This window comes from Procambarus clarkii, chromosome 17, assembly GCF_040958095.1.
Source record: "Procambarus clarkii isolate CNS0578487 chromosome 17, FALCON_Pclarkii_2.0, whole genome shotgun sequence".
Lineage (NCBI taxonomy): Eukaryota > Metazoa > Arthropoda > Malacostraca > Decapoda > Cambaridae > Procambarus > Procambarus clarkii.
The window spans coordinates 45,786,596-45,809,382 of record NC_091166.1 but is presented as its reverse complement, the minus strand read 5'-3'; the positions used below and the strand labels follow the sequence as shown (position 1 = coordinate 45,809,382).

Sequence of the window (22,787 nt, the reverse complement as noted above, 5' to 3'; positions counted from 1 at the left end):
GAGATGCTTGTATTCTAATCAACTAGGCTCTTTTTTTTTCTCTCTCTCCCTTTCTTAACCATTAAAGGTAATTTATCATATGTTTTACCTGGGCCAATACAGTTATCATTTGCCAATATCAGTTAACACCCAGTTATTATTCAAATTATATAAATATGATTACAGGGTATCACATATCTACATGAATGTAATGGAGTTAACCCAATATATCGTTATTAATAATATTAATAATTTGGTGTTCCCACCAGTGTTATCTTCTTGAGGTTATCTTGAGATGATTTCAGGGCTTAGCGTTTCCGCTGCCCGGTCCTCAGCCAGGCTTCCGTTTTTGTTTGTTTGAATCTATTTCTGGACCAAAATTAATAGACTAATAGACAAAATAACAACAGAGTGAGTGTCAAGACATTTCCTTGGAGCCAGAATAGGCTCCAAGTGCCAGAAAGCAGGCTTATTTTCTATATAGGTACAGTATACATATTACACTGTAGGCCAATATACAGCACTTAAATCACTGCTTTGTCATTTACATCCATAAATCAAGTCAACACAATACATAAACCAATAAATATTACTAGTTTGCGTATTAATCAAAATTTATAATTTGACTCTTCACCGCTGCACCAAGATTCACCAAACTGCATTATCTAACGCTGACACATTCAGTGACCTTTCCATTAGGCTAATGTGTACGCCTCACATAACCAGAAGATAAGCTTTATGAGACTTAATCCATGTGAATGAATTATTCTATAGGACCTTTTTCTATTCTTCCCCCCCCCCCCCCACATGTGTGAGGTGACAGTTTTGATGACAGCCACCCTTGAGAGTCTAGACACTTCTTCTTGCTCACGACCTGCACTCTCATGATGATAACTGCTGGTACATACAGTATCTCTTCTACTTGCAATTTTTGTTTAATTTTAAATCAATGGACTAAAATCCAAGAGTACTGCGATCACACCGTATATGCATACAGGAAAATTCCCCCATTTACAGGATATATTCAGCTACAGTAGTGATACAGAAACTTGAATGCAACACAAAACACATTTTGAAATTAGCATTTTTTATATATCTTGCCAGAAAAGAACCTATTCTTTCTAGAATGGGATCATACCTGGATTGTACCTGGATGGGGTTTCTGGGAGTAGTTCTACTCCCCAAGCCCAGCCCAAGGACAGGCATGATTTGTGAGAGCTCAGTCCAAACGGATGGTTGCTTGGAGCAGCCCGCAGGCCACATATCCACGACAGCCCGGTGGTCCGGGACTTCTTGAAGAAAACTATCCAGTTTTCTCTTGAGCCTGTCTACGATTGTTTCGGCAATATTTCTTATGATTACTGAGAGTATGTTGAACAACTGTGAACCTCTGTTGTTTATACAGTGTTCTTTGTGCCTATGGTACCTCTGCTTTTCACTGGTTCTATTTTGCATTTCCTTCCATATTGTTATTTTACTGTGTAGATTTGGGACCCTGGCCTCCAGTATTTTCTACATGTATATTATTTGATAACTTTCTTGTCTCCTGCCTCGTACATTTGGAGAGCTTCAAGACGATCCCAATAATTTAGATGCTTTATCATGTCTATGTATCTTCTTATCTTAAGGTTATCTTGAGATGATTTCAGGCTTAGCGTCCCCGCGGCCCGGTCCTCGACCAGGCCTCCTTTTTGTTACATACCCCCAGAAGCAGCCCGTAGCAGGTGGTCTAACTCCCAGGTACCTATTTACTGCTAGGTAACAGGGGCATCAGGGTGAAAGAAACTTTTTTTTCCATTTGTCTCCGCCTCCACCGGGGATCGAACCCGGAACCTCAGGACTATGAAACTGAAGCGTTGTCCACCCAGTTGTCAGGCACCCCTATGTATGCTGTATACGTTCTCTGTACAGTATTCCCACTATTTCAGCAATCTCTCCTGCTCTGACGGGGGAACCGAGTATCGAGCAGCACTCAAGACAGGACAGTACTCAAGAATGAGGAAATGTAGATGTTTATCTCTCAGAATGTTTGGTAATATGTTTATTGTTTGTGATGTTGGTGATGTGTGTATATGTATGTATTAACACGATGTACTGAACGGGGTGAGAATAGCTTGAGCTACCTCATCCCTTTGTGTGTATTTTACCTCAATAAACTTATTTCAATTTCAATTTCAGTACTCAAGAACAGTACAACCACTGTGATGGGATCCCTGGATTTTGAGAGTTCTTGTAATCCATCCTATAATTTTTCTTACTGATGCTATACAGTATTTGCTTGGTTATGCTCCCTAAATGTTAGGTCATTAGACATCACTTTTTTTGTGCTTTTTTATAGGTTTGATTTTTATATGGAATGGAATTGCTTTTGTATGGTTTTCTATTAGAAAATATGGTTCAAGTAACAAAATCAGGCTATGTATGTGCTCCCAAAACATATAATATAAATGTACAACCAAGACCATATACAAGATTTAAATTTTTGGTCGGGAGGGGTTGAAGTTACCCAATATAAGCTTTATACATGTTACAAATGTATAGTGTACTGTATCATAACTACAACAAATAAGCATATTGTATTACCAAGGAATTTTATGCATTTTAATTGCAAATTACAACCAAATTTTAAGTACAGTATGCCTTTTTTTCCCACATTGTATTGTTAAAATTTGTAATATTTAAAATGTATTCATAGACCCAGTCTGAATTCTCTAATCAATCATCAATATGCCACATGAAATCCTTAGTCGTGAAGAATCTCACTTGTGCATAGTTTTCAAATCTGCATCTTTGAGTACTGTATTGTGAGAGAGACTGCCAAAGGCATTAAACATTTAATTACTTCATCCAATGGCCTGACCCATGTACTATATGTGGTAATCCAGCTCCAGTTTAAAACTGTAACCCTTAAGCTAAAGCCTAAGAACAATTCCTTTTACTGATAATAATCACAACACTCATATACCAGAATGCAGACTACAGTATTGTTAACATATCAGCTAGGGTCAATGTTAATCCAATTGCAAAGGGATTCATAGTTTTGCAAACAACTGATTATTTGAAAATGACAGCTCTTTTATGCACATTAACACCAGAATGAAACGTTAAATCACTGAACAGCACCGAGTAATGTTATAAACTCAGGATTTAGATGGACAAAATGTCCTTGGTTCAAAAAGTCAAAAAGCAATTTCCATTTGTATTAGTGAATGAATTGCACATTTAACTACTGTGATTTTTTTTGTAGAGAATTTTTGTAATTTTATGGAGAACTATACAATTATTTCTGCTTACCCACTGCACTGTGCCAAACGACAAATGTTGTTTAGAGAGTTGTCCGTTTTGTTTTTAATTAGGCTATATTTTAATGTTTTTTAATGTTTTCATCACTCTGTGTTTTAGAATGAAAATAGTTGAGTTTGGAAACATTTTAACATTAGCTTTACCTGAACATTTAAAAAAAAAAAAAATACAGTATGTCCTTAACAATTGCACTATGAAGTTCTTGCCAAAAACAGGTGCATAGTGCAGGGGTTAATGAAACCCTTACATTCCTAGGTTTATTCCTAGGTCATTCCTAGATTTATGATAAGACAGTAAATCAAACAGCAGCACTACTATGGCGGTGTGAAGACCTTTACCCAATTCGATGCGTAGGTTTCCCACCCACACTACACTGCTGTTTCTTCATTTAATTCACTTATCTCTAACTCTGTACAGTACTGTATTTGAATTTTAACAAATACTATTTTATCACATTTTTTTCACCTTGTGCCACTCCATGTTTTCAGATTTTTTCTGTCCGAATTTCTTATTCAAATGTATTTGCCAAGGACATTCTTTCTGTACATACTGTACACTGTTGTTTTCAAGCACAGCACTGTAAAGCAAATAGCCCCTGCTCTACTTTTATGAAAGCCTCACCAGCATGCAATAATTCCTCACAAAAAGTTTCAGGTTCAGTATCTCTTTCAAGTCTTTTTGAAAAACCTGAATATACTGTACATAAAATTTAACCACCTTTCCCATGAAAAAAAATTTGTAAATGTCTGAGGAAAGATCTGACTGTGGCCTTCCCCTCTATAATTAGGAGTCTGGGTTTGAAGGTTTGCATAGTACAGTACCTCCATTTCAAGGATAAAGGCAGGCCATAGGAAACAAGATGCTTTGCATATGACCTGAACGAAAAGGCGACTTGTCAAAGGAAAACAAGATGCTCTCCACATGACCTCCTGAAGAAGGGTCATTCACCAAACGAAGCAACATGCTTTGTGTATGACCTCCCCTCGATGAATGGCAACTTGCCACAGGAAACGAGATGCTATGCATATGACCATCCCTTGAAGAATGGCAACGTGCTGGAAGAAACACTGTGCTATGCATGTGGTCACCCCTCAAGGACGGGTAGTTGCCAGATGGGACAAGGTGCTATAAATAGATCGACAGATCGTGTGCAAGAGCAAAATTACCATTACAATATGTTTCCTAATTCCCTGATACAAATTGCTTTTGATTAATCTATGAGCACTACATTAATATATTAATACTATGTCATATTTGTTTAAGAAAGTAGTTTGTTTTTTTAATGGACCAACCTAAACACACTGAATGCAACATTTGTTACAGACCTTTGCAGCTGCTTCTTGGGCAGCTTTTAGACTTGCAGCTGATCCAGTTTCCTTCATACTCGACTATGCACAAGGAGAGTCGACCCCAGCTTTAGCAAGGTTAAGGTCCATATGTGATGAGTTATATGTGGTCTCTGACAACAAGAATCAAATCATCAGTAAAGTCTATTTGATATCTAATCTATGTATACATAAATTTCCAATTCAGTGGTCTATACAGCATTATCTTAAGAACAAACAAGGTGCATCTTAATGCTCTCCTTACTAATGATTACCACAAATCTCAGTTTTAGACCTAACCTGGAATGATATGCCTGGAATCTCTCTCTCAAAACAACAATCGTGTACAAAAATACTTAATATAAAAACATCCCTGGTTTGAATACAGTGAAGGCATCCATAAGCTAGCAGCTATTAGTGTCACTATAGGCCTAACCATAAACGAAAAGAAGGGTCTGAGGTAAAGATGAACTAGCAACCCTTGCTCTGCGCAGTACCTGAGAAATGTAGATTTAAAAATGTGAAACACGCTTATTCACTTTTAAACCAAGTACAGTATATAAAAGGCACGTAATTTTCTTTGCTATGTAGTACGTGGGTTGAGCACAGATTATTGAATGATACTAGGGTCTAGTCTACTGTGTTGTCTGTGGCATCTAGGGATAAAAAACATGCCACATTATATTTTGTAAAATTTGGGGGATTATAGTATTTTCTTGCAAAATTGCATCTCTAGAGAATTTTGAATTTGATTATGTATAGTAGAGCATAAGTTGCTGGAAAGTGAAGTGAATATTAAACATTTATGTTTAAAGAATGTGTTATTAAGTGGCCAAAAAAACAAACAGCATCGAATGTAATGAAACGCCTCTTTCTGGTGGGTCCCTTGTGGCTCATCTTTTGCTAGCTACCTGGATAGCTCTACCCAATTCAGTTTACATCAGGCCCTTGTGATACTAGCAAGGATACTAGATCACTCAGACCAAGAAAAAAGTAACCAGAAAGGTGAGCAAGACAATACAGATGATAAAAAGGTAAACAAAACATAGTAAACAAGACACCAAAATGAACTCCTCAATCATGTAGTAGTTCACTAGCTAGTTATGTGCTAAGTAGCACCTCTAATCAGCCCCCCCCCCCCAGCTGATACACCAGTCATTTTAGCCAGGCAGATGAAAAGCCGAAGCTCCTAAAAATGGGAAAGGAGGGTCCAGGGAGCCACCAACAACCCACCAGAGAGACGTTTCATTACATTCAACACTGGTTTTCTGGGAGAGCTCCTAGGGAGGTCATCATTAATTTACCATGGAGAACCAAACAAAATGGGACACTCATCAAGGGCAGAGAGAAATTACAGACAGTAGCCCATCTCAAAGCCACACAAGCCCAGAATGGACCAAACAGCTTCACCAAGTACTGAACAACTAGCACTCTGCAGATACCCAAGTGTTCTGGTATGGAAAAAGCCATGCCAGGCTACCAAGGAAAAATGTGTGTTGCCTGCAAGCCAGGAACAATCAGGAACCTCGTACCACATCCAGAAAAAAGTGGCAGACACGAATTCAAAAGGTCAATCCATCAAGGACACAAGAGCCTTGATCTTGAAGGAGGAAGCAAAACGGGTCCATGTGCACCACTAAGTTAAGCACACACAGGGGAGGGGGGCAGGGTTGCTGAGGAATCCATCTCAAACAATGAGGGTGGGTTTAACAAACCCTTCACATTCAGAGAAATACCCCTCATCAGAGGAACCCAAAACCATTCAGGGTAGAAGGGCACCCAATAACCCACCTTGGGATCATCCCCAACTTTGGACACCCAAATAAATGAAGACTCAAAGGCAGAGCCATGTTCTATGCCAGATGCAGAGGACAGAAAAATGTCTCCTCTGGAAAGGATCCACAGACACAATTCCCTCCCCCAAGAAACAGAAGGCAAAAGATCCTTTGCAAAAAGCAGTAACCTAACTGCCCTACCACAGAAGTGGTAGGAGTGGTCCCTAGAGATGATCCAGCCTCACCAAAAGAATCACCAATCTAAAGCCCAGAGCAACAAGGCTTGCCCCAAGGCAAGCTAAATACCATTAGCCGTGTCTAAAGTAGGAGATGAAGAGGCAAACTTGATGCAGGTGGAAACCATTAACTGGAAACAACCAAAATCTGGATCATGGTAAGACAACGGGGCAACCACATCAACACCCAACTGCAATGACGCATACAGGAAAACCTTGCCGAGTCCACAGAGGGAAGTACATCAAAACCAGAGACCCAATAATAGCACATGTTGCAGGCTTTAGAGTAAAATTTATCACTTACCCAGCATGCAGAGACATTAAGAAAGGAATATAAGATGATCAAGGCACAGCCTTCACACACACTCAGTGAGAGCTGGTTCATAATGCCCCTCCAAAAACTACATGGGGTTTGCTGGGTTCCAAAAGAGACCAAACAGGAAGTACTAGGCACAGAGGCTCTCACTGAATATCACATACTAAACACAGCTTAGAGGCATAGGGAGGGGGTGTAGAGAGCACAAGTGGCACACTGTAAAACAAGCATGTGAGCACCCTGTGTGATCCTGAAAAAAAAACTTGACTGCCCCTCACAAAAGCTCAACAGGTACGAGAATCCTGGTTCTCTTACCTGGTGTTGAAGAGGCAACACCAGAGAACACAAAGACACTATCTCTAGGCACAAGCAATTCAACGGGACCGGTTAAGACTACACAAGAAGCAAAGCTTATCATGTGAAGCAAATACTAATACAGCATATAGAACGACTCACAATTGGGAATACCAAGTTAAAATCCTGGACAGGAAAGATATGGTTGGGCACATTTCCTTCCACCCAGTGCCTCTGTTCACTTAGCAGTACTACAGGGTGCCTGGCATTTGCCAGATCTCTCCCCCATCTGTCCGTCCATCCATCCGACCATCCATCCATCTCTATCTATTTCTCCATCTGTCTATCCATCTATATATTTACAAACCTTTCTGTCCATATATCTATGCATCCATCTATTCATTCACTTATACACACACATTAATTGATACATACAAACATTCATTGATATATTCATTAATTTATTCATATATCCACCGATGCATTTATTCATTGGTACTGTACTTACAGACTCACTCATCAATACATACAGTACATACATTCATATATACATACATATGATCATCTAGACATCTAAGATCAATACCGAGTGTGTGGGGCTTGAGCAGTGTGTTTTATCGAGTACATTCTGGCATTGACAGATGGGGGATGGGTCACCACACTCAACTTATGAAGTGCATGAAAGTGGCTACAATACAGACATTTAGTTTATTTCCACTTTTCCATTTACTGTATTTCCATTTTGCAACAAACTTGATCATTCTACTGTACAAGGAAAAAGCAATTCTAACCTTAACTGTCTAAACAGCAGTTAACCAGATAAAATCATTGGCTCATAATGCAATTGCATGGTTCATTTAGCAACCGCAGTGCTGATCTGGAATGTCGGTTGCTTCGTATGTGGTGGGCACCCACCATGGTTCATGAGCTGGAGATGGTTTGCTTGCAATGTGGGGCATTCATCTTAAGAGGGGCTCAGTAGTCCAACTCCCTTGTGTTTACCTATTGTTGGCTGTGAGGCTCAATGTCACAGTTGCCCAGTCTCTGACGAGGCCTCCTGGATGGCCAACCAAGGTCAGGGTCAACCAAGCTGATAAGATACAGCTGCTCGCAGCCTGACATTGGAATCACAGCCCAGTTGATCAGGTATCCTTTGGAGGTGTTTATCAAGTCCCTTTGAACACCATGAGAGGTTCTCCTCTGTTCCAATTCTTATTAGTTTTGCTTTATCGGTAAACACTAAAATAAAGAAGCCCATTTTGTATTAGGTTTTAGATGCTTATTTGAATCACGATAGGCCCTAGTACCAACCCTTGTGGTGGTCCACTCAATATTTTTATATGCTAATCTCCTCTGTATGTAATTCTTTGCCGCCTCCTTGAGACTTCCTCACCCATCTTCATATGCTTTTTCAAACATAGTAGCCTGCATTTTATCCAAATGGAGCAGCTGTCTCTTGTAATGGATAATATTTTAAACTTCCTGATAATCAAGATACAATCTACCCAACTTTGTTATAAGTACATAATCAAAGATTAATACACAGTAATAATTGTTAATACAGTTAGCAATTCATGCTTAATGCTCTCAATGTTCATCAAATTCTGTGAAGACCAACGCTTGCCTTGCTAGTTGGTTACCACTGCCTATACACCCAATCTGAATTTTCTTCCCAACATGTTCAGAAATGCCTTTCTACCACCTTCACCGGTTTCTCTCCATCTCTCTCTTTTCTCCCTCTAAGATACATTTTATGTCAATGGATGATTGAAATCTCCAGTTACTCAGGTGGGTTTTCTTCAGTACTTAAAAACAGCAGCAATACTATTATATCAATTCTTTACTCGCATGTTTTATTTGTGTTAAATTCACAGATATTTGTCACCAATTATTTACTTGTTATTAATTTAATTGAAATTAGTGCTGCTAATCTTTATGAAGCAGAACTTGGGATGCAACTACCAGTGGTTCAATGTCATCTTGAAGATGATTTCCTTATATGCTGGAGTTTACTACAACCTAATAAATTGTCACAGTTGGGGGAGTGATCTCTGTCCATCCAGATGTCCATAGACTGCTAAAGGAGGTCAAGGCATACTCACAAGGCAAACTTTGAATAATTAACAAGCTTGTAATTTTAAAACCATTCTCCAAGAAACAAGTAATGTCTCTAATGAAGGGGGGTTCTGAGGGGAAAAAAAGGAGTCTTGTGCAGGCAGCAGCATAAGCTGGTTGAAGCCAACTGATGGGGGACTAATAGAAAACAGAGTTGTCTGACCAAAACTTAAGGGACCATTCGGAATGACTCAGTTCTCTGATTTCCAACTGAAATGCCTATGCACTTATACTCATTAGCTTAGGTAAATTACCCTCTATGTCCCTCTATGCCATAAAAATAACACAAATACTGTACTGTACTGTAGTTCTCATGGGTGTCCTATGAACAAAATTCCAGTAACTAACAGATAATAATGGCTCACTGGGTCACTATTAAATTTCTGCCACCTAACATGAAGATAACAGAGGTACAATAATCATAAATTGTACCGTGAGCTAGACTTGCTCTCCACCAATGATCACAAAATATTTGAGCTCCAAGAGTGTGGAACAAAGACCATTGGTCACAATCTTAGCCAAAAGGTGTAACAAAAAAAAAATAAGAATACAGTACCTGTACTTTTAAAATAATCAACGTGCTATAGCTGTCCATTGCAATGTCTCACATCTTTAATAAAACTGGTCATAATTTATATAAACAACCATCATGACAATGATGGAATATATATCGGATTACACTGCCAGACCCCTCCGTTCAACTTTTAAATGTTCAATTTGAAATGTCGAACCAGGCATCAGACCAGCTGTCCCACCATTCCCCACCCCACAAAAGACCTATGTAGTATGGTGGTCAGCCCCAGAGTTGCCATGGCGTGACCTCTGCACCTGCTATGATGGCCCAGTCTTACCTTCGTGTTTACATGCAGCCATCAAAGATCCTCTCCTCTCTCACCATTTTAAATCATAATAAATATTACATCCTGCCACTCAGAAAATGCACAAACTTTAATCAAGGCTTCAACAAGCTGTGAAGCCAAGAGAAAACATGATGAATTTTGAAAATAAAAAAGTTCAGATACAAAGTGTGACGGTGTACCACCCTACATCTTCCCTACTCCGGCGTAAAGAGTCATCTCTCTGCAACCCACACATTCTCTGATGCTCAGGGAACATTTTGGTATATATACAGGTATTCAAATTTAACGCGTGTGAGGTTAATTTGCTGATTTAGTTTTGGTTCTACAAGTGGCTTACACACTTTAGTATCACAAGATGGCGTCGGGGCGAAGATGTTCCCGCCAGAGGAGCCTGATGCCAGCCGTCTGGTGATTGGCCAGGTAAGGTCATGTGATGGAAGTGACCAATAGTGCGGCGCCCGAGTGGTATGACATCACAGGGCAGAAGGATCCAGGCGCTCTGGTGCCCTACGGCGCTCAGTATGTCACCGCCTGTCATTGAGCGCAGACACGCTCAAGTGAGCTCCCAGTTTGGAGGCTAGGAAGCCCCAGCCAGTGGACCTAAGCAGCCGCATTGATACTACAGACGTTGAGGAAGATTAGCCGACTCCTGGGAAGTACATGGAAGCAAGGCTTAATTGGTGTTAGAGCGCCAAGAGTTCTTTTGCTGATAATCTACGACGAAAGTGAACGTGGGTGTTGAGAGGATCGTGTGAATGCTCTGCAGGCCGCGTTCAGACACATCAGGCGAGCTCCTGTGAACGGGTCAAGTCCATTGGAAGATGAGAAGAGGACACTGAACCAGCAGCCCATCCTCTGAATATGAGGAGGTAAATGTAACAGCACAAGTAAGAGTACAGTAATTATGTACTATTCCTAGCAGTCAGGAATTGTACTTATCACACTTAGTATTAAACCGTACTGTCAAATAATCGCCAGAATCGCACTAAAATATTGTGAATATTTGAGTTTACCTGAAAAGCTGAATAGAAAACCACGACCTAGCCTAACCTTTTTAGTGTACGAGGACAAGCATTTTATTGCTTCTTTATTACGATTAGTACTTATAGCAATATTGATATTACAGTTTTATAAAACCAATAAAACAAAACTAATATCTTTCAATAAATTATAAAGTAACTCAGGATATTTTCAAATTTTGTATAAAATCTCTATTGTTTAATAAAGCTGAAAAAGAAATTCTTTATATTTAAAACTTGTGTACAGTGGCATCTCGACTTATGACTGCCCTGACTTACGATAATTTCGAGTTACGATATAAATTTGATCGAAAAATGCGACTCGACTTATGATAGTGTCATCGACTAACAATATTCATTGATACACGTTCGAGTCGACTGAGCGCATGGTTCCCGGTCGCGCAGGCTGACCTGCCTGAGTTTACTAGAGTCGCCCGCTTAGTAACGATCACTCTTATAAGAAATTCCATTTTTGTGGTGATTTTTTGCTTTTTGAACATAAAACTGATTATTATATATCACGCCATGGGGCCTAAGAAAGTCAGTGGTAAGGTCAGTCAAAGTCAAAGAAAACACATGTAAGAATGACCATAGAGGAAAAACATGGGATCATTTGTAAACATGAAAATGGTACTCATGTTGTTGAACTAGCTAGGCAATACAAAAAATCTTCAGGGGAGGAGGCGGCGGCGGCAGCAGTAGTAGTAGAGGATGTCCCTTCCTCATTAATTAAGAAAATGTGTGCACTATGGGAAGGACTGTAAAGTTTTGCTGAAAAGAATCACCCAGATAAAGCTGTAGCAGGCCATTGCATTGATCTTTTTAATGACAGTGTGATGCCTCACTACAGACAAGTGTTGCAAAGAAGGGAAAAACAATCTTCAATGGAATGATTTCTAGTGAGAAAATCAAGCAGTGAGTCAGAAGCAGGTCCTAGTGGTATGCAGGCAAAACGTGCCAGAATGTGTACCCCAGAGAAGTCCTCACTGCCTGATGTCATAATGGAAGGGGGCTCCCCTTCCGAACAGTAACACCTCTCCTCCTCCCCCCTCATCACCATCTTCCATATGCCATCAAGAGTCCTCCATAAAGGTAAGATAAACATATGTACTGCATTGTAGTTAGAGAATTTTTTTTTATTCAGTATAGAATGTTTTTTTTAAGTTAGTATTTTTGAGGGTGTGGAACGGATTAATTCAATTCCCTTTATTTCTTATGGGAAAAATCGTTTTCACTTACGATATTTTGACTAACGATATGTCTCTGGGAACGGATTACCATCGTAAATCAAGACCCCACTGTATATAGAATTGAACAAGAAAACTTCATCCTAAAATTCTGAGTGTTTTAACAGAAAATGAGGAGAATGTATGGGGAGGTAAATGTAACAGCACAAGTAAGTGTAATTATGTACTATTCCTAGCAGTCACAAATTGTACTTATTATACTTAGTATTAAACCATACTGTCAGATGGTTTAATACTAAGGAGGATGCATTGTAACCAGATTGCAAGTTTGTTTACAGTTCCAATATGGGAGAAGGGAGCCGATGTGCGCAGGGACCTGTCTTCAGGATTAAGGAGGAGGACCTGCCTTCCGGAGGGAGGAGGAGGTCCGTCTCCGTCTTCTCCGGGAGCAAGCATGGAGAAGACGCGCAACTACAAGTCATCTGAGGACCTTGAGTGCTCAGGACCTTGATCAACGGAGGACCAACCACAGGCACAGAAGACCTCACCCATCATCGCCAGAGGATGTGTTGACTTTGTAGCAGAGAATTAAGGTAGATAAATTCCCTCCCATTATCCCTTGATCTAGGAGAGCTGGAGTATTAATTATGCTGTGATCATTACTTTTAGTATTATTACCAGTGTGGTAGGATTAGGCCAAGTGCCAGGAAATATATATATACTGTATATACAAATGCTAATTTATGTGTGTGGGAGTAGTGACATTTTGTGGCAACGAGAGGAGGTGGCTGATTTCAAGAGATCATGTGTGAAGCATTTAAATAGTCCAGCTGACCGTGATGCCAGAAAAGGAGTGAGGAATGTTACCGTTGCCGAACAATTCTACATAATATATACTATGCAGATTTAGAGTAGTTTTCCTCAATAAACTTATCCTTACTTTAACCATTGTGTTTGATTGAGCCTTCTATCTCTAGGGTGAATTGAGTAAGTTATTCAATATTGCACTGCATTATATTTAGCATTGAGTCCTTGGCTTATGATAACTAATCACTGAGAAGTGTTGCTGGGATGTGAACACAGGTACTGTACCCAGCTGGCAACCTTGATTATGGGTGAGTGGCAAGAATTCACATGTGTGTTTCTTAGTGTTACTGAGGGCAAGTTTGGCCGGGAGTGACAGAGTTATGGCTGGATTTCCCCTACTCGTCATGGGTGCAAGGCTGTGACATGGGTAGTGTCTCAGCCCATGGCAAACTGGGGGGCTCCCAGGGTGATCAGTGGCATCCAGGTATAGGGGAGCGAAGACCCATGGAATACCCTAAACCGTAACAAAAGTTAGCAAAACTACTTTTTATTACATGTTGAAGGCTAAAGACAAGAGCTTTGGGATCAAGTCACAATCGACTTGAGAATGGTCGAGGACGGACCGAAACGTCGTCGTCCCTTCACCTTCTAGTCTGTGATCTGGTCAAATTACTTTAGCCACGTTATTGTGACTCATCGCCTGCAAAAGAGCTTTGCGAGTTATGCTAAAAGTGAGCGAGATGCAGACATGTGACGAATCAAAGAAACCAGTGTCAGGATGACCAATTAAAGAAAATGCCATGTATTTTCATCTGAAAATAAAGCTTTGTACAGGAATATGTGTAAAGTATAGAAATTAGAGATCATGCAAAAAATTCTTCATCTCTCAAGCAAATTTATATTGCTGAAGGTACGCGCTTCTATAGGGTCCCGGTAGTACAGTCGAGTTTGTTCTCCACAGACAATCGAGAATTCTGGGCTCGAGTCCCAAAAAGGACAGAAATGAGTGGGCACATTTCCTTTCACCTAATGCCTCTGTTCACCTAGCATTTAGTAGGTACTCAGGAGTTAGTCAGCTTGTTGTGGGGGTTGCATCCTGGGTGGGGTCAGTAATCCAGCCTTGGGGAGGGTGGAGGGGGGGGGAAACCCCTCAAAGAAAGCCAAATGTGTATGAATACACTCTGGCTTCCTGTCCCCCAACAAAATGAATTGTTATAATGGTGTACACACATGCTCAGCAGGGTGAAAGTGATGGTTCAGCTTTAATCAAGGCAAGGAGAGGCTGTCTTTAGTAGCTGTGCAAATGCAGCTGGTACTGTATACTCAAATTCAAATTACTCTTGATTGGGATCAAGCATACTATTCCCTGTGATTTATAAGGCTCAGATTAGTGCATGGATATCTAGAGCCATTTTTGTGAATGGTTTTTAAGTCATTTTGTACCTAAGGTAAATAACTATTGTATTACAATTGCATTGGCTTTAGAAACAGCAAAATGGTTTTATTTCTGGAAAATAGTCGAACACATCCACATCATGATGAGCTAGTTAAGGGGAATATGTTTGGTACATTTTTGCTACTAAACTTTTTTGATCCAACCCAGGGATCAAGAAGTAATTTCGAACCTCAAACTCCATTTCATAACTGAATTTCCCAGACAATTCCATGCAAAGAGGGGTATTGTCAAGAAATTCATGAAAACATTTACTATAAAGTCAGCTGTATCGTGTATTGCCCAAGCACGGAAAATGGTCATTTGGGGGGGAAGAAAGGGGGGCCATGGATATTCCTGCATGGGCCCTAAGCCTCTGGCTGGCCCACTAAGTGTTGCTTGTTTCTGTTTTACTTGAGTGGTGTCTGAGTATTTATGACTTATAATTGCTTCATTAAGATTTTGTCTCGTGTTTAACAACAACTCCTCTGTTGCATCTAAGTTGAATTCTTAATGGGTTTGTAACTGTGCACTGTGTTAGATAATGTTCCAGTGGTCTGTTGGACATTTCTCCAGTTGTTGGAGAAAGCCTGGAACAAGCTTTGTCCTGCAACTGGTTTGTTTCCTGAAGACTATGACAATGTTGCAGATTTTGAAGAAATTGTTGCAAAGAAAAGTAAGTGGACAGAATAAATTAAGACAGGAACTACTTGCCTATGTTAACCACTGCACAATGTGCACAAAAGAATAATAATTAAAAAATCAAGTGTTTTCTTTGCAATATTGTTAAAATGTATTCCCTGATTAGAGAGAACAAAAATTATGTACAGTAGCTTGCTATGGCTGTGGTGGAGCGAGAAAAATTGTGATGACATCACCGATTCACAAGCACTGATGGTCTTGCCCTGTGAAGGTCGCTTGGACCGGACAGGCAGCGGAAGTTGCCGTGAATATATTTATACCAATTCATTTCAGTCACTTTTTTCACTGATTTTTTTACAGTTATATTTTGCAACTATGAAATTTTAAAAGATATACTGTATAATAAACTGTGCAGAACATAGACTCACACAAAAACATGTGTGTCACTAATATGTGCATAACTTGATATTCTTTGGACAATAATACTATTTATACTATTATTAAGCTGTATACAGGTTACATATAACAATTTATGTGAAACTGCCCGAAACGCTATGCATATTCGTGGCTTTGCAAGAATGTAAAAATACCAATCTTATGTAATCTCACCAACCCATTGTACCTTCTTGTAAATTATTATTATTATATTATTATTATTATTATTATTATTATTATTACTATCATCTACATTTTATGTACTACTTTGAGCCACTAAAAGCAGGCCTGGTGAGTGATATTCTCAGAACCATGATCCAAGGTTCATGGATCATGGTTTGATCCTAGCACCACAAACATCTTAGCCTAGCACCACAAACATCTTAGCCTAGCACCACAAACATTTTAGCCTAGCACCACAAACATCTTAGCCTAGCACCACAAACATCTTAGCCTAGCACCACAAACATTTTGCATTAAGTTGTAAGTAGGTGCACTAAACATATTTTACTCTTTGTAATTTTTATTGATATCTTGTTTTTTTTTTCCAAGTACAGTACAATGATACAATGGACTGCCAATAATGTTATCTGTATCACATAAGTGTAGAACATTGTATCATAAAGATCATTGAGCATCTGTATCACAAAGTGTAGAATGCACAGATATATTTGTCACTAATATGCACACTATTATATTCTTTGAACAATAAAACACACAGTTTTTGCTGTTATTTCACTATTTACATACACACAAAATATATACACACACACACACACACACACATTTTAAGGTTCATAACGAACCGTTAAGCAGTTCTGGCAGGTGTGGAATGAAATTCAAACACAGCATAGGGACACAGGCTATCAGCAGACGAGGTCACCTGATGCAGCAAAATGTCTGCATTATACTATGCACATTGCTAAATCAAACCACAACACTGCTATTACAGTATTATCAGATTCCTGTCACTAAATCATGAATATGAATAATTTTCCACAAGTTTATTTTCAAAAGGAATATGATGTCACATTTCATGTGTAGATACAGTACATGAAACCATGGCCATGTGCTGCGAATGTCTGCCTCCCGCTGTGAATATCATAACAAGCATTGTGTTCACTGATATCTGAACCTTGTACATGGTCTTTATCCAAGTTAGGATCATCTATGACACTATTATTGGAAAATAATTGCAATTACTTATTTTATTCATTATTAAAAGGTGTCGTGGCTCCAGGCTTCGCAGTCCGGTTTCTCTTTGACTGCTCCCCAATGATTCATTGCCTGAACTGTAGAGGATCTCTTCAGTCCATTCTCATGTGGAACTGTATGCTTCAGGTGACTCAGCATCTTGCTTCTTGAGGTTTGGTTTCTCTTTGCTGTCTGTCTTCTGTCTGTTCTCTCCTTTTCGTCGTGGTTGTTTCTCAATTGGCATCTTGTGCCAAATACTGTATGAACTTGCTTATTCAAATTCTGCTAAACCAGATATTTGCGTTATCTGGCCAAAATTGTATCCGGATATTTTTCGGGCAAGTAAATTGAAGCGGACCCATATGGGCTAATAGTGCTTCTGCAATTTCCTTATTTCTTATGTTCATATTAGCAGGTAATAAATAGACGTGGAAATATAACATGGCCTTCAAGAAGACCTGGACAAAATAAGTGTATGGAGCACCACTTGGCAAATGGAACTTAATGTATATATATGCCATCATATAGAATGTGTAATAGGAGAAAATAGACCCACACAACCTACAAATTAAATGAAAAAGTTTTAAAACAAATTCTGATAGAGAGAGAGATCTTGGGTTGGTTCTAAACAGAAAATTGTCACCTGAGGACCACATAAAAACGTGTGATGAGCCTATGCTGCACTTTCCAATTTTAGAATTGCTTTTAAATACATGGATGATGAAATGTTAAAGAAATTGTTCACGACCTTTGTGGGACCAAAGTTGGAATATATAGCGGTTGTATGGTGCCTATATCTTAAGAAGCACATCAACAAACTGGAAAAGGTGCAAAGATATGCAACCAAGTGGCTTCCGGAACTGAAAGATGAGCTACGAGGAGAGGTTAGAGGTATTACATATGCCAAAAATAGAAACCAGAAGAAAAAAAAATGATATGACCACTGCATACAAAATAGAAATGGGAATCAACAAAATTGATAAAGAATTCCAGAGAACTAAAACTTTGAAAACAAAAGGTCATAGATTTAAGTTAACTAAACAAAGGTGCTTAAAAAATATTAGAAAATTCACTGTTTGAACATAAGAACAAATGTAACTGCAGAAGGCCTATTGGCCCATACTAGGCAGCTCCTATTTATAACCACCCACTCCCACTCATATACATCTCCAACCCATGCTTGAAACACTCAAGGGATCCCCACCTCCACCATGCCACGTGGCAACTAGATCCACAAATCCACAACTGGTTCCACAAATCAACAACCCTGTTACCTAACCAGTATCCACCCAGGTCCCTCCAAAATCCAAACTCACTCAGTCCACACCCATTGGTTCGTGCTCCGTCCCGTGCCGACACTTCCAACACCTAACCATGTTGTTTTAGATTCAGCTACTTAGAACAAAGAGTTGCAAGTAGAACGGGCTATGGTGAAACCGTAGTGGACTTACCTGTCTGTTGTTGTAGTTGTTTTAGATCTAGCTACTTAGAACAAAATGTCCATGTAGCATGGGCTATGGCAAGTCCGTAATCGAGTTCAGTTATTCGCGATAACCTTGTTACTGTGATATTTGGATCAAAGTTTTAAATGGAGGTGGGATTTCCTCCTCTTTCCGTTTCTTTTTTTGCTTCTGTTTTAGTGCACTGGTTTTAGTCTTAGTTTATTAATAACATTATCTTATCTATAATAACATTACCTTTGCAAACACAGTGGTAGACGGTTGGAAAAAATTAAGTGAGAAAGTAGTGGAGGCCAAAATTATCAATAGTTTCAAAGCCTTATGTGACAGTGCTGGGAAGATGGGACACCACGAGCGTAGCTCTCATCCTCTAACTACACTTAGGTAATTACACTTAGGCAATTATACACGCACACAACACAAATCAGCCACGATAGAGAGGGCTGAGCAGACTGCATATTTTTGGACTGCCAGAAAGCCTTTGACACAGTACCATATAAGAGACTATTGCCCAAGCTAGAGATGCAGGCAGGAGTGAAAGGGAAGGTACACCACTGGATAAGGGAGTACATAAGCAACAAAGACAGCGAGTCACTGTGAGGGAGGTCTCGGAGCGGCGAGGCGTCACCAGTGGAGTCCCACAGGGATCAGTCCTTGGACCTGTACTGTTTCTGATACTGTATACGTAAATGATCTCCCAGAGGGAATACTCGTTCCTCTCAATGTTTGCTGATGGTGCAAAAATTTATGTGGAGGATTAAAACAGAAGATAGTATAAGGCTACAAGATGACCTAGACAAACTGAAGACAAACTAAAGTTCAACCCAAGTAAATGTAAGGGATGAAACTAGGCTGAGGAAATAGGTGGTCAGACACTGGATACCAAATGGAAGAGGAAGTCCTTCACGAAACGAACAGAAAAAAAGATCTTGGAATTGATATCATGTCAAACTTGTCTCCTGAAGCCCCATCAAAAGAATAACATCGGCAGCATATGCGAGGCTGGCTAACATCAGAACTGCCTTCAAAAACCTGTGTAAGGAATCCTTCAGAACCTTCTATACCACATATGTAAGGCCAATCCTGGAGTATGCGGCCCCAGTGTGGAGCCCATGCATTGTCAAGCACAAGACGAAGCTGGAAAAAGTTCAGAGGTATGCCATTAGGCTAGTCCCAGAACTAAGAGGCATGAGTTATGAGGAAAGGCTGTGTGAACTGCACCTCACATCACTGGAAGACAGAAGAGCTCAAAGAGACATGATCACTACATACAGAATTTGAAATTTTTATGTGGTGATATTCAAGGATATGTGGTGATACTCAGGGAAATTGACAGGGTAGACAAGGATGGATTATTTAACACGGGTGGTACACGCACAAGGGAGTGGTAACCGAGTACCCAAATGGGCCACAGGATGTTAGAAATAACTTTTTCATTGTCAGAGTGGTTAACAGATGGAATGCACTAGGAAGTGATGTGGTGGAGGCTGATTCCATATACAGCTTCAAATGTAGATATGATTGAGCTCGAGAAGCTCAGGAATCGGTACACCAGTAGATTGATGGTTGAGAGGTGGGACCAAAGAGCCAAAGCTCAACCCCCGCAAGCACAACTAGGTGAGTGCACTTACATTATTTTTAAATAGACAAAATTATGTAATTACTCTTGTATGAATAAACTATTCAAGCAACTTCATCTCAGGCCATAAGTGTTTAACTACATAGAATGTCACTATTTACTTTTTATTTATTTATATATACAAGCGTTCTTACATTCTTGTACAGCCACTAGCACGCGTAGCATTTCGGGCAGGTCTATAATCCTATGTTCCCCGGAATATGACCCCACCAAATCGTTTAACAACCAGGTACCCATTTTACTGTTGGGTAAACAGAGGCTCAGAGATTGACGCCCAGTAAATCCTCCGCAGCCAGGATACGAACACAGGACAAAGCGCTCGTGAAACGCCTGGTGTGTCTCTTGACTACTACACCATGGGGACTGCACATATTGTATTATAAATACAACCAATAAGTATACTAAGAACATAATGTACAATATTTTAGTTGCAAACTAAAACCAAAAATTTATTCTGGCCTCTTTTCTCCTACAATGATTTGTGTTGTTTTCTCACTGACTTATGTTTAGTCTTTTTTTTTACATTTCTATTAAGTAAAATAATTATCATTTCATATTTACATTAATATAATAATGATAATGGCAAACAAGTCTTGAAAATAAAATGTTATGCCCAATGATATACTGTGTAGGCTATACAGTATTACAGTACAGTACACTGAAAATATCCATCATTCATATAACAATGTACAAAACAACTTAGTTTAATACTACGGAGTCTGGGTGCCAATTTTGAAAGCAAATGGGCTTGGCTGAGCATTACACGACCAACAAAAAATTCTTTGCAACTGTAATAGTCGATTGGGGGGGGGATTTCAAATTTTTCATTCAATAACCATGAAAGATTATAGCAGTTAAGGGTTAACATGTAGTATAAAATGTTCGTAATGCATTGCAGTTCTGCTTCATGCTTAGTAAACAGACAAATATGATCAATGACAACGAGCACTATCATTGTCATGTCATAAGCACTGACAATGATACTGTCATTGTCATGAGCACTGTGCTGGCAGGCTGAAGATTTCATTAATTCTTAAGTAACATTGGTGCAAGTATTCTTCTGAAAGGAGGCAATATGGTATCTAATGCTGTGAAATGTGTTTTTGTGATAGTATTAAATCAAAACACTTAACTCATGAGAAATTTCTCACTATTATTCACTCTCTAATACAGTTAGAAAACTATATTAAATCAACAATCTACAAAATTTTACCAAAGACTCCTAGGTTTGTTGTAATAAACTCCGTTTGAGCTGTCAGATACAGGCGAGTTTTGCCCTGTCTGTCTGTTTTCAAGCCCACCTCAATGATTTTATTACCTGTAAAAACCCAGACCAATCCAACTTAATACAATGCAACCTAATACAAGCCAACCTAACTTAGGCATACCCATCCTCATCTAATGATCAAGTTTTTTTAACAAGTAGAAAATCTGCTGTGTGTGAATCCCCTTTATAAGAACTCACTGTATTATATATTCAACTGTCTGCTTTACAATATGCCCCTAGACTTGCTAGTGGTGATACTGGTAACTACTTGCATAGTTAATGCATGCTAATATTTCCCACTTTAAAACATTAATAACTGAATATTCACTGTTTAAAGCAAAGACACAAACTTCTTGAAAGAGAAAGTGGAAGGTCAATAAAGCCAAACATAAAATACACCAACAAGCCACTCCAAAAATAAAGAAAACAAAACGCCTCATTAAATGTCCGCAAACGCTATAATGACACGGCATTATTATGCAGCAAATCATTATATAAGACTCACATCACAACGAACTACGTTTCCTAGCTAATATATATATACCACGTACAACAGCTATGATGCCCAAACAGCGGATCAAATATAAAAACAAAACCTAAAACTCAACAATAAGCGTTAGCAATAACAATTACCCCCGGAGGCTATACATCAACAACAACTGATTTCTGCATCAACAGCCTCTCATATTCCCCCCCAAACACACACATGTCCCTATTATCCCTGCAATGGTGGCTCCTCCTTACCTCTGGGGTGGGGGCAAGAAGGTGACGTCGTTTCCTCTCCCTGCAAGGTGAAACCAGCCGCGCTACAGCTGCTAAGGCGATATTCCAGTTACCAAAACACGTCCATAGTGTTTTCGTTTTCGTCCTTGTGGAGTATCGGCTTCGTGACGTAGCGCGGGCGGCGGGTTGCGGCGTCTATTGCGGAAACAAGCGGCCCGGAACGCCTTCCGCGCCCCGACCCACGCGATCACACACGCTTTTTTATAATCCCAACAATTGATTAATCCGAATGTATGCTTGATGTGCTGCTTGCCAGCGTATTGTTAATCAATGAGTGATTATATATTTTTCTGGTTGTTCTCATCGCTAACACGTTTCTCTCGCAGCGTATAGGAAACAAAACCGTCATCAATTGTGCTTAATTGCAACTCGTTGGAGATGAAGAAGTGAATTATACCTGTAAATTCTCCGTCAGGGAACAGCCAGATGCTCGCGTTGTAAATCTGGCTCACGGCTTCTCCGTCTATTTGAAGTTGCATTTGGTATAGAATTTGGCATCGCACAACCTTACCATGCAAGCGCGACGTCAGTACTGACACGTCACAATATTTCAACTTCCTAAAATTATACAAAATATAAATGTAGACCTAAATGTATGTACTCACCTAATGCTGCAGGCGGGGGTTGAGCTTCGGCTCTTTGGTCCCACCTCTCAACTTGTGTACAGATTTCTGAGCCTATTGGCTTCTATCATATCTACATATGAAACTGTATCGAAT

The 22,787-nt window shown here is 39.5% G+C and overlaps 1 protein-coding gene across 4 annotated transcripts in view; it reads right to left on the bottom strand.

The window, feature by feature from the left end:
• LOC123772502 (uncharacterized) overlaps positions 1-22,195 on the bottom strand; it is a 174,189-nt gene extending 151,994 nt beyond the window's left edge. For 2 of the 4 annotated variants that reach the window (XM_069325961.1, XM_045765723.2), the window contains exon 1: positions 22,030-22,195. The gene's annotated coding sequence lies outside the window, so the exon portion shown is untranslated. The remainder of the gene's footprint in view (positions 1-22,029) is intronic. The other 2 variants (XM_045765725.2, XM_069325963.1) reach the window with 2 other exon arrangements.
• Positions 22,196-22,787: the final 592 nt, after the last annotated feature.